Source organism: Falco rusticolus, chromosome 14 (assembly GCF_015220075.1).
Source record: "Falco rusticolus isolate bFalRus1 chromosome 14, bFalRus1.pri, whole genome shotgun sequence".
Classification (NCBI taxonomy): Eukaryota; Metazoa; Chordata; class Aves; order Falconiformes; family Falconidae; genus Falco; species Falco rusticolus.
The window spans coordinates 1970976-1983030 of NC_051200.1; the positions used below are offsets into that span (position 1 = coordinate 1970976).

The window sequence follows — 12055 nt, forward strand, 5'->3', positions numbered from 1 at the left end:
TCCTGAGCGGCAACGGCCGCCATCGGCCTCAGATGCAGCCAGGGGCCGAGGGAGCCCTTGGTTAAAGCTCTGGCGGGCCGGGCCCCGCTGCCGCCGGGCGTGGGGGCCGGGCACGGGCGGGGTGGCGCGGGCCGTGGGGGGGGTGCCCCGGGGGGGCGCCATGGCGGGGGCTGCGGCCCTGGGGCGGACCCTGCCACGGGGGTAAGGTGCAAGCAGCCTGTGTTTTAGGGGGTGAGATCCACCTGTAGCCTGAGGTCTAGTTTCAACAGGTTACATTGTGGATAAAACCGGTTCTTCTGTATACATATATGTACACATGTATATATTTATATATACACACATATCTTTAATGTTGCTATTTCAGGTTTTCACTCTTTTTCTTTCAGTGAAGTCGTTATTTTTATCAAGAAAAGCTTATTCTTTGGTTCTGGGGTGCATAGTGTGGTGCATGTCTGCCACGGGTAAGTCACGGGGGGCTGTATCCTGACAAGCACCTCGCATGGTGTTTGGACCAACTGGCCAAGGTCTCACCTCCACTGAGAGCTCTAGGACACAGCTCTTGGCTTCCCTCCTGTTTGATGCAGTGCAGCATGGGGTGTTAGCAGCTTACGTGGATGGTGTTTCCCTTGAAAGAGACAACTCTGTGCTGCAGCTATACCTATCATATAAAGAAACTTTGGCCAGCATAATGAGATAGATCCGCAGTGTTGCAGAAGAGTAAATAAATGCATTGGTGCAGTGGAGTGTAAAGCAAAAGGATGTAAACAGGTCTGAGCACATATTCAAATGTTCTCGGATTCGGTTGTTCACTGCTTTCTGCAGACAGTGGAGTGCTTGGCGCTGGCCCTTTTCATCTAGCTTGCTTCAAAAAAATTAAAATAATTTAGATGTGACTAACATTTCTTTTACATTTGCCATCCATACAGATTATAGTAGTGGTCAGGTGTGCCACTGCAAATGGAAGGGGCAGTTATCCATACTGCTGGAGGTGGGAGTCAGCTGAATACCAATGAGACTTAGGCTGTCAAAACTACAGAGGGAGGAAAATGTGATTAAGGAACTATATGCTAGGTAGATCAGCAAAATCTGCATTGTGTACTAAACCTCTCCAACCCAAAGATTCACCTTTCATCAACTGTTATATTTTCTTTCTCAGGAAAGTAATGTTGCAAACAAGCTAGCAAGCACCCAAGCTGAATAAGATCAGTATCTGGAAGAATCTAAGAGGTAAGCTGACAGTTTTCATGCTCTGGGTTATAAATGGTGGTGAAATAGGGTTGGGAGAAGCATTACCTTTTCTTTAAAATTCTAATCAAGATGCACAGAATAACTAAGAGTAACGCAGATCCTCACAGTTCCCACTAAATACCTCCCTGGCAGCTTGATTCTTCATTATATATCATTGTCCATTTTTTTTAGTGGTAACAGCTGACATTAGATTATTGCTGACCTGGTTGGTATTTGAATTTATTCCCTAGAGGTTAAAGACTTTGTAGTTCCATGTTCTTGATCCTTTTTAAAATTCATAATTTTAAACCATGGAAAATATATTGTTCTATCAAGTTTATTTCTCTGACATTTATTCAGTGGAGAGTGTGATCCTAATATTAAAGGCTTTTGATTTGAAGCCTGGGATACAGATCATTCTTTTCACTGGTCTTCCCTAAACCAGGTCATTTTATCACTGTGGTTCCTCTTGTTGGGAAGTTAATATATTGAACAGCATAATTATTTGAACCAGGATTTGTTTTTAAAGGATTTGTGGGTGATAATAGATGGCTCAACCCAGTTGTGTCAGAAGGTATTACGATTTCCATCTGCTAATGTCATGGAGTTGGTCCTATACAGAGCCATAAATAATATTATGTGAGAAGCAGTGACAGGCTTTTACTCCAGCTCGTCTCTTTATCATATGTTAAATTAAATTTAAACACAATTGTTGAATTCCTTTGTGTGGGTAAGTGCTTTTTGATGTCTCCTTCTATTAAAGTTGTAATATCCCTTTTAACCAGAGGGCTGCATAAGAATTCATACTTGCTAGGTATGTTTCTCAAATAATCATAATCTCATTAATGTTGCCAGCAGAACTAATTGGGCTGTCACAACGAGATTCAGTATCCAGTTGGAGAATTATGGTGTGAGGCCAATGGAATTACGTATATTCTGATGGTGGAGAAAGTTAATGTGACTCATTAATGAGATGCTCATAAGCATTATTCTATATGAAAGGCAGGTAGTTTGAGGTTGGCTTTTTTAACTCTGGAAATATGAAGGACAAATGCAAGAACTCTTAGGAAATTTCAAAGCATTTGTTGACAGTTCAAGATACAATAAGGTTTTCTTTATCAGCACAGACATTCAAAGTACTGCCAGGCAGCACCTAGACACCATAAATCACTGATGAGAGTGGATAGTTTGAAAATATTACAAAGAAAATGCTCTAGGGCACGCAGCATCTCAGGAAGTCATCATTTAGGGCCTGCTGTATTTAAAATGGTCATTTCAGTTTCCATTAATTCACATCTCTAATTAGGAAATGGATTGATCTTTGCTTAAAGTTGCTGGAGACTGGCTGGTGTCCATGGCAGATCAGAAGTGTGCATACAAATTAAATGTTAAAACTGTCCACTAAGTTTCAGACAGAAAAAATTGTAAACCTATATTTATAGGTAGCCGTTCTTAATTATGCTATGGTTGGTAGTAGGAAACCACAATTAGCTGCATTTTCACTAGGCTTCATGGTGTGGAAAAGAAGACTAAAAATCTTTTGTGAAAAAAAGATGCAGACTGTCTCTTACTATCTTGTCCTTGGTCACAGTAGCATCTCTGCAGGCAGGTATGCTTTTGTCTTGGCCAGACTTGGTAACCACCCGGGGGAGAAATATCTAGTAAAGATCCTTTGTGAAGAGCATGACAAGTGTCTTTTTATGCCAAGCTTTTGTACAATGTGTTGCTTCTGTGAGATGCTGGAGAGTGTTTTATGCCTTCCCCAGCGTAACGTGAGGAAAGGTTGTCCTTAGGATGAGACACAAAACAGAAATTACCACTTGTGATCACAAAGCTGCATTCCAAGGCTTGGTATTAGCCTCAGTGCATAGGCTAAATTCCGGGTATCGTAACTGTCTTCCTAATGTTGCTTTGCGCTTTCAGCTGGACAAATATTGTTACTCACTGCGTGTCCTAACGTGGTGGTAAATAGCAAACATTTACCTTGCCATTTTTGGGTGCATTTCAATGCAAACTGCATGCATAGATTGCGGATTTCCTTGTGAGTCCTTTCTCCTTACAGTAGCAAGAAATTGCAATAACCTTGTGGGAAAACATCTGAAAATGCAATAAAGTTCCATTAGACAGCATTATGAAATATCTATTCATATATGTATGTACATATGTATTTCCATTTCTGCGGAAGCATCTGAGCTCTTCAACAGAGACATAAAGACCTGTTGGAGAAGGGACACAGCTGTGGGAAGTGCTGTCTGAAGAGCAGAGGAGACTGACCAGGCGTTTGAAAGTAATTTCTTTCAGAGGAAGTAAAACTTGTAGTGGAGGAGAGTTAAGAATTAGATCCACTCTTGATTTCTCAGAGTACTTCACTTGGAATTGTCTGTCTGCTGATCCTAAACCTAAGATGGGATGGGACTGAATCTCTAAATCACATCTTTCACAATAGTCTTGATCTTTTTGTATCTGAATAGATTCAGTGCTGCTTACAACAGCAACTTGAGCATAAGAAAGTTCCAATGCAAGATCCTCTTGCTTTCAGAGGTGCACAAAGGTGGTGTTTTTTAAACTCAGTCTGCATCCTTGTATACATGTTTGCATCAGTTCATTTTAATTTTTCCCCATTCAGAGTTAGTTATTGTAGGTGCGTTCAAGAAGATCCTTTAAATAGTTGGGTATTTGAGGCCAGTGGTTTATCATTGTGCTTCGGAGGAACAAAGCATTCCCTTAGATGGATGGGTTGGGGTTTTTTTCCTGAACATGACATGAATTCCTGTGAAAGAAGAGAGCTGGGAAACCCATAGAGTAAATGTTTGAGATTTTCTTCATTTTATTCTCTCCTTTTATAATTTTTGCTTAATGATTTCCTTGTGGACCATCCTGATGAATTCCCAGTGTGTTGCTGTGGGGAGAGCTTTCAAAGGAAAAGGCAAAGTCATCATACACTTTCAACAGATCGATAGTAGACATATTAATCAGTTTTCTTCACTAATAGGTTGACTCTCTTGGGAATCTTTCAGAATTTGCTTCAAAGTGATAAATTGTTTTGATAGTTCAGAAAATGCCTTAATTTAGAAATTGCAGCTTTTCATATTGACACACTGTTTAACCCATCATATATCCATCTATTGTAAAAACACAGTGTTTATTTGTTCTTTCACCAGCTTTTGTGATATTAGTCATTGCTGTATTGAAATGTCCTACATGTGCTGTAAGTCATATTAGCCAAGGCTTTTTCTGTTTTTCTAATTCTTTTATTGGTGGAATATTATTTCTACTGGAGAAGGTGGAGTGATTTTGTAGTTCGTTCAGAGAACACCATTTTGACATCTTTGTAATCTCCTCTGAAGGCAGGCTTATTTCTGAGAAATGTTGTGGCCTGGAAGAAGGAACATCAATGATGCTCGGAGCATTTCCTTATTGGTAAGGTGAGTTGTTTCAGGTGATTGTATTTTTGGAGAAACAACTTCTGTCTTCCTTTTCTGGGACTGTTTGAGAACTCAGAAACTGGATGAAAATCTCAACTTGAGCAACCAGTTTCTGCCACTTAACTGTGTATGTATGTGTGTGCAGATGTTTGAGGACTTTAGTATCCTAGTCTAAGACAGACCTTCTCAATAAATACAGCCTCCATAATCTTAAATAGTGATTTTCATTGTATTGGTTAAGCTATTATATTCTTACCAGCAGCTTCCTTGAAACATGGCTGATGTTTCCAACTCCTGTGGGATAGGTAGCTGGAAGCGATCAGGCAAACCACTCGGTGCTTTGTGGAAAGTTCCACTAGACTGTGTGTTCAATAATGCTGCAGCTATTAAGTAAATTTATCATTCCCTTCAGTGTGTGTTGGTTATAAAGAAATCACAATTGTAGAATTGATAACTCTGAAGTCCCATTAATAGATTGGACCTCATAGATGTAAGTTTTTCTTTGGTCTCCAGTTACTACAGGCTGAGTGAGAGTTCATATTAGACACATAGGCACGCATATGCCTAAAATATTGTTAAAAACCAATTAAGTATACATGTGGGAACACATTTTGCACTGACTCATATAATTTTGAAGAACATTCAAAACATTTAATTGCTCTCAAAAGACATGCAAAATGTCTTAGTATTAGTGTTGCCACGTTATAGGTGGGAAGTCAAAGGCTTAAAGAGTACATGACTCCTTTAAGGTCAGAGAGAATGACAACCAAGACTCCTGAATTCTAACTGCAGCACTTCTTTCTATGACAAGATACATCCTCTTATTCATTATCTTTTTCATTATTATCTTTTGATAATGAAAAGTTGTCTAATTGGTTATCATTTTGAGTGAATCACCATATCACAGCATTCTCAAGTATGTATGAGATCAGAACTTTAAAAGTCCTATGCTTTTTTCCCAAGTTTAATAAGCTTACTGAAGGATATTCATGAAATAATTATGCACCTTCTGAGTAGCTGAACCACCTACAGAGGGAGAAGATAGACAGCAGGAAGCTGACATTGAGTTTGGCAGACAAGTTAAACGACGTGTGCAGGGGATTTCCAGTGCCTGTGTATGAAAGAGGATTTTCAGCAAGTATCTCACAAATATTGCCAAATGCAGTTAATATCTTGTTATGTGAACTAGAGAGATTTTCTCTTTATTTTAGAAGCTTGAGCATAGTCAAACTGTAATCCTTTCCATATGATACCATGTTGATCTTTACTGTCAGAGTTTAGGGATGGAGGGATCTCAATAATGAAAAAGGGTGGGAAAAGCAAAAGTAGTGCCTTTGGTTTTGATGCAGTCATCTGAAGGCTCCATGTACACTTGCGATTATGGAGGAAGATTAGAGTCTGATTCCTTTTGACTCCATGCACAGGCATGAACCAGATTTCCAAATCTGCATGTTCCCAACCTCCTTCTTCGTGAGAGTTGCTAGCCCAGATCTAGCTACCACAAGTGCCTGTGAACCTTCTTGAACTGCTGAGCTGCTTTCAGTCAGCTTGAATATCAGAAATACACTAACCCAATAGGATTGGCTCAGCTCTGATATGTACTCTTGAGTAAATCATTCTACCCCATGCCGGTAGACCAAGTTTCCAGCAGAAAATGAACTTGATGATCTGATTCTAATTAGTTTCTTGATTTAATGGCAGTAATTTTACTTTCAGGATGGTTGTCATTGCCCCAGCTAGCAGCAATAATAGAATTGGTTTCCTTAAAGGCCCATTTACAATGCATCCTCTGTTGAATCTTAAGCAATAACAAGCAGAAGCCTACAGTTATTTCAAAATCATGGTATTTATATGGTTAAAAGTGTCAGGCTATCTTGCCTGAGACTGCTGACTGGGAATTGCTGATATAAGAAAACGAACACTCATAAAGTTAAAATATAGTTTGGATTGATTCTATTGCAGTGTAAGATGATCATCTTTTTCTGTCATTGCTGATTTAAACACCTGGAAGTTAAAGTCCTCATAAAATTAGAAACAGGCAAACAAAATCTTTAAGGAAATTAAACAGCATGGGATGGGATGTGTTTACACCAGTATAAAACCAGAATGACTCCACAGAAGATAATTAAAAGCAAGTGAAACAAATTGACTGATCTCTTTAATAACCTAATGGGCAAAGCATCATTAAAGTATCATTCTATTTCAGTTACCTCAACTTCGTATGCTTTCAAAAATTATACTTAAGCTGGAGAGCTATAAAAACTTGTAGCTTAGTTATTTTCCTTAGAAGTTTAAAACTTCTAAGAATTTAGCTCTCCCCAGCTAGATTAGAATTTGATTAGGTATCTTCACATAGCAGTGCATTTTGAATTGTGGACTTCAGAGCCTGGAAACCTTTGCTTGAAAATCCCATCCTGCTAGCAAACGAGCCTCCTGAATCAGTGTAACCCTCTGTTTGTTATCAAAATGCTCGTGAAGGAAGAGACTGGGGCTACCTGGCAGTTCTGTGGAACAAATTAGACATACAGGAAAGAAGCTGGGGCATATCAAGTCTGAATAGGTGTGGTGGGAGAAGTGTTTAACTTGATTTGGTGGAAGGCAGGTTTTTGTGCCCCTGTGATTTGCACAGTCCATAGATTGATTCAGCTTGGGAAAGTTACCTACCCCGAAAACCTGAAGGTACTGGCTAGTCTGTCAGCTCCTTGTCAAGCTTTGTTCCCTTCATTAAGAATATATCTGCATCCGCCCTTCTTTTGTCCTGTATTAAATGGAATTTTCCATTATTACTCCGTGCACCTATTTACCTTTATAAATTCTTCAAACTGAGGAACACTTACAGCCGAAACCCTGAGCTTTCAAATTCTTCATTCATAGAACACCTGCTGACTCCTGTGATAGCTCAACTTAAAAAACTCTGCTAGATTGTTCCTGAATTTTGAAAAGTAAAGTACATTTATAGTCTTCTCTCAGCTATGGATAATTACATAGACTGATCAGCTGCATACTTATTTATGGGTTAAGGTGTTTGCATGCATGTAGTCCCTTGGGAATGGCTTGTGAAATAAAGGCCACATTGATCCAATATTGTATTTTGTACGTTTATCGTTAAATATTTAAAGCAGAATGATTGTAAAGAATGGATGGAAGCTGCATTTTGAATGGAGGTTGTGATGAAAATATGTAAACTGGGAAAAGTGTTAATGCTGAAATGTGCTGCCGGTTTTAATCAAAAAAATGAAGCTTAAAGATGTATTTCTTTTTTATCAGGAACTTGTACTCATGTTCTGAAAAATTCACAGATTCTGAACATGTTTAGATCATGTATGGCCATAGAGATACATAACTCACAACAGCAAACAGATTTTCTTTTCGCAATGCTCTGTTATAACCAGATAAAGTATCTAACAATGTATTACTCTAAAGTGCAGATCAGAAAAAACAACAACTAATCATAGTCAGAGTAGAGGCTTAAGATATTAAAACCATAATTCAGCCACCAAGTTGACAGAGTAAGATGAGACAGTGAAACTGTGGCACCGTTAGCATGTAACAGAAGCTGTTACGTGTTTTTAAATGTACTCTGGCTGAATAAAATTGCTTGTCCTTAGGGTCTTACTGTCCTGTTGGTCCTTTCCAGCATCAGGGAACATTAAGCACAAGAGCAGGCTTGTGTCTAAACCCAAAAAAATGGCTAGATAAGGTGACACTGACCTAGGCTGGTATAACCCCAGGAGTTACAGAAGCTTTAAAAAGCTAGGCTGTTACTTAAACTTTATTCTCTTCCCTTACAGCTATATAACTACTTAGCAGGAGCCAGCCACAGCTGCACACTATCCCCATCAGCCAACCCACCGCCCCTGAAGCTGGCCCACAGCTATATATTATCAATGTTAATTAACCTGCCTTCATTCCTCTACAATTCCTCCCCTTTTTTTTTTTTCTTCTTAACATTTCATACCTTATGTTTTTAACAATCGTCACAACCTTTTTACAAATAAACTTTTCATACAGCCCAGACAACTTGGCCCTGAATTTTTTTTTTCTTCTTAACATTTCTTGCCCTATGTATTTAACAATCACAAGAACCGAAGCATACCTGTCCCGTTTTCTGGCTTTCCATAGCAGCACTTGCTACAGCTGCGTGTGATAGTGAAACACCAGTGCAGGGTATAGGCCCCTTCTGGTTTGGTTGCTCATTCAACTCCTGTTTATAATAGTATTAATCTAAAATCATTGTACTGCAATAAAGGTTCAGTTAAAGCAGTTAAACAAGTTGGAAGTGCGAGCGTAGTTACCTACTAGGCAGATGCATGTGATTGATTTATGCCGTGAATTGGGAAACCATTGTGGTGACTGGATGGAAGGAGTGTCACTGCTGACCCGATGGCTACAAGAGGCAGGCCATTGCAGAATTTTCTGTGAAGAACAGCAAAGCATCCTACCTGGCTTGCTCTACAGAGGCAACCACTACCTGGCCTCCTGACAGGGAATTTCTGCAGAGGAGCCGTGGTGTGACAGGGCTGGTTTGCTCCCTAAAGGCGAAGGACAACAGTGGGGTGAAGCCCCCTGGCAGGAGGCTGCAGGCAGTGAGGGCTGGCAGAGCTGCTGCCCGCTCAGTGCCGGTTTTGAAGACAAATGCAGAATTTGCTGGCTCTCTTGAGCAATGCTAACAATTTCCAGCGATAACTCAACCTTACCTTTTTGTTTTAAAATCAGTATTTTTGCCAACTTACTGTGAAGGCTTCCTACTTGGTGTACAGATGGAAATAATTTAAGAGCTTAAGGTCTTCATTTATTTTCAGTACTGGGATCTTTTTCCAAAAATGGCCTGGGAAGTTAGACTAGGAAACCATTCTTGTTGCAATTGTAGCTACTGCTGCTGAGCACAGTGTCCCCGTCAGATACCCTGTGTTTTTCTGGTTTCCCCTGCGGATTGGCAGGCTTGGGTAGATGTTTCTGCAGGCACAGCTACTCTTGCTGGCAATTATGATCTTTGCAGCCACCTCTAAAACAGTCTCCCTCTGATTCATTCCTGACCTGTGTGATCCTATCAGACCCAGTCTCTCCCAGGCCTCTTACCACTGTTGCAATAATGTGGTCAGTGTTAACTACTACAAAGAAACACATTTTAGTATCTTTTTATTTATAAAGGAAAAGACACCGGTAGAGTCACAGCACATAACAAACTTAAGTGTTGCTTCCAGACAGACGTTCCGATGGCTTCAGGTGCCTCTGCATTATTCAGTTTGCATATTTATTGCTCTGTTGTTTGATAGACAGGGCATATTTGTCTTTTAACAATAATGTATTTGTTGTTAGAAGCAGAATATGATAATGTCTGTCCTTGGAGTGGTAGGCTATGTAGGGAAGAAAAGGAAGTGGGGAAGTTACAGTACCAAAACATGTAGGGTAGTTATTTTTGATTGGATTGTTAATCTCCTAAAGCAATTTGCCCTTTCCTTTTAATACTGGTCTGCACTGAAGATCAGATAGTAATTAGACCTTAAAATAATGGGTATCAGAGACAGGCCTATAACAAAAATAAAAGTATGATAAAAAATGGAAAATAAAACTGTCGGGAGATATTATAGTTTTAATGCTTGCATTGAAATGAAAATGCCAAACATCAGTGATAAAAGGCAAAGTAAATATTATAACTTCTGTGGATTCAGTCCTATCATGTGTTCTGGAAATCTGGATATTGTTTTAAAACAAATTATTTATGATGATACTCCTTTAAACACTGGCAACAACAATCCTCTGTCTGACGGGAGAGGTTTGACTTGGGTATGAAAGGCACCATCCTCCCCCCAGGGCAGGTGAGGCTGGGGATCTGTGTGTGATCTCCACATGCAGACATTGCTAATAGTCACTTTTAATTATAAAGATAAAAGGTGTTGAGATAAGTGTGGATAGTGAATTTCAAATTTAACTGCATTCAAACAGATTGCCCAGAGGAGTCATGGCATCTCTGTCCTTGGAAATATTCAAACCTCAGTTTGGGCCCAGTACTGAGCAGCCTGCTCTGGCTGACTGCTGTGAGCAGAGGGTTGGACTGCACGGTCCCCAGAGGTCCTTTCCAACCTCAATTACACTGTGCTTCTGTGAAGTGAAAGGTTGAAGACATTACTTAATCACAGAATTACAAAAAAAGTTGAAGGAGCTGGCCTGTAACCAAACTTGGCCTGTGGTGCTAGAGGACAAGGAGACTTTGAAACACCGGGGTCTGTGGAGGGTGAATATAACTGATTCTGCATGCCAGAAATGCCTGCTGAGCAGGAGCTTGCTGTGTGCAAGGAATAAAGTGTATCTTTAATGAACAGAATCATTTGGTTCAATGGAATAAAAGGGAATACATCTTTCCTAAATATTTTTCATAGGGGACCTGAAAATACCTTGCTTAAAAAAATATCACGCAAACAAACATGCACAGGGTATGGTCTGAGGGCTCTTGTTTATACCTGACTTTTGCAGACTCCCACATCAGTGGTAATTTGTACCTAAGTGTCTGTGGGCAAAATTTTGATCTAGGACCAAAAAAAAAGAATTAAAAATAAAGTATTCAAGACGTAGTGACCAGAGTAATGTCAACAGATGGAATCAGCTGCTGACATGAAATAGCCCCATGAGAACTGTCTTTACAGCATCCCATCAGAGAGTTTGCTCAGTAGTTGTCCCAAAGAAAATGCACATGTTGTACATGGGTATCCTTTGCCTCTTTCATCTCCCCGCCGCTGCAGACCAGAGGGATGTCAAGTCTTGCGGAGACAGAGGCCGTTGCTAGTCACCATGAAGGTGTCAGGAGTGCCAAGTTTTCCCTTTTATTGACAAGAAAGAGACACTGCTGCAGTTGCTTCTTACTGACAGTACAAATTCAGTGATTAGCCAGCCTGTACATTTTTACTAAGGATGAGCAAACTGCCAATTCCTTTACGAAGAAGAAGGTGTTTTCTCATTCACAAGATGGTAACGTGGTTTTGGTGCACCAAAATTTGTGTGTCTGTTGACTGAGTCCCTAGAGGTGAATGAGAACAAATAACCTCAGAGTGCTGCTTTCATCTGCCTCTTTGCTGCCATTCAGGATCTTTGTTTCCCTGTTCTTTGCACATTAACAGATGCCCAGCTTACTTGCTTTAATGCTTGTTAGATGCTTAGGCTAACTTGCTTATGCAGTTAAGCCTAAATTGCCAATCAATTATGAAGAGAAAGAACGTATATGGATTACAAGTGTCTTGAAGGCCATCAGTATTTATCATCCAGGATGTAATATACTGGCCTAATGGTAAAAAACTAATTTTAAAAGTACCTGCTGTCTCTCTTGGCTTTTCTGTTCTAATGGCAATGCAGTACTGTAGCTGACCTATAACGTATGATGTTTTTAACAAAAGCCGTCATAATATTCC

The 12055-nt window shown here is 39.9% G+C and overlaps 1 long non-coding RNA gene across 1 annotated transcript in view; it reads left to right on the forward strand.

The window, feature by feature from the left end:
• Nucleotides 1–208: 208 nt before the first annotated feature.
• The window catches only part of LOC119157214, a 56480-nt gene continuing 44633 nt past the window's right edge, over nt 209–12055 (forward strand). The window contains exons 1-2 of the long non-coding RNA XR_005107454.1: nt 209–1227; nt 4575–4652. This is a non-coding gene — a long non-coding RNA (uncharacterized LOC119157214). The remainder of the gene's footprint in view (nt 1228–4574; nt 4653–12055) is intronic.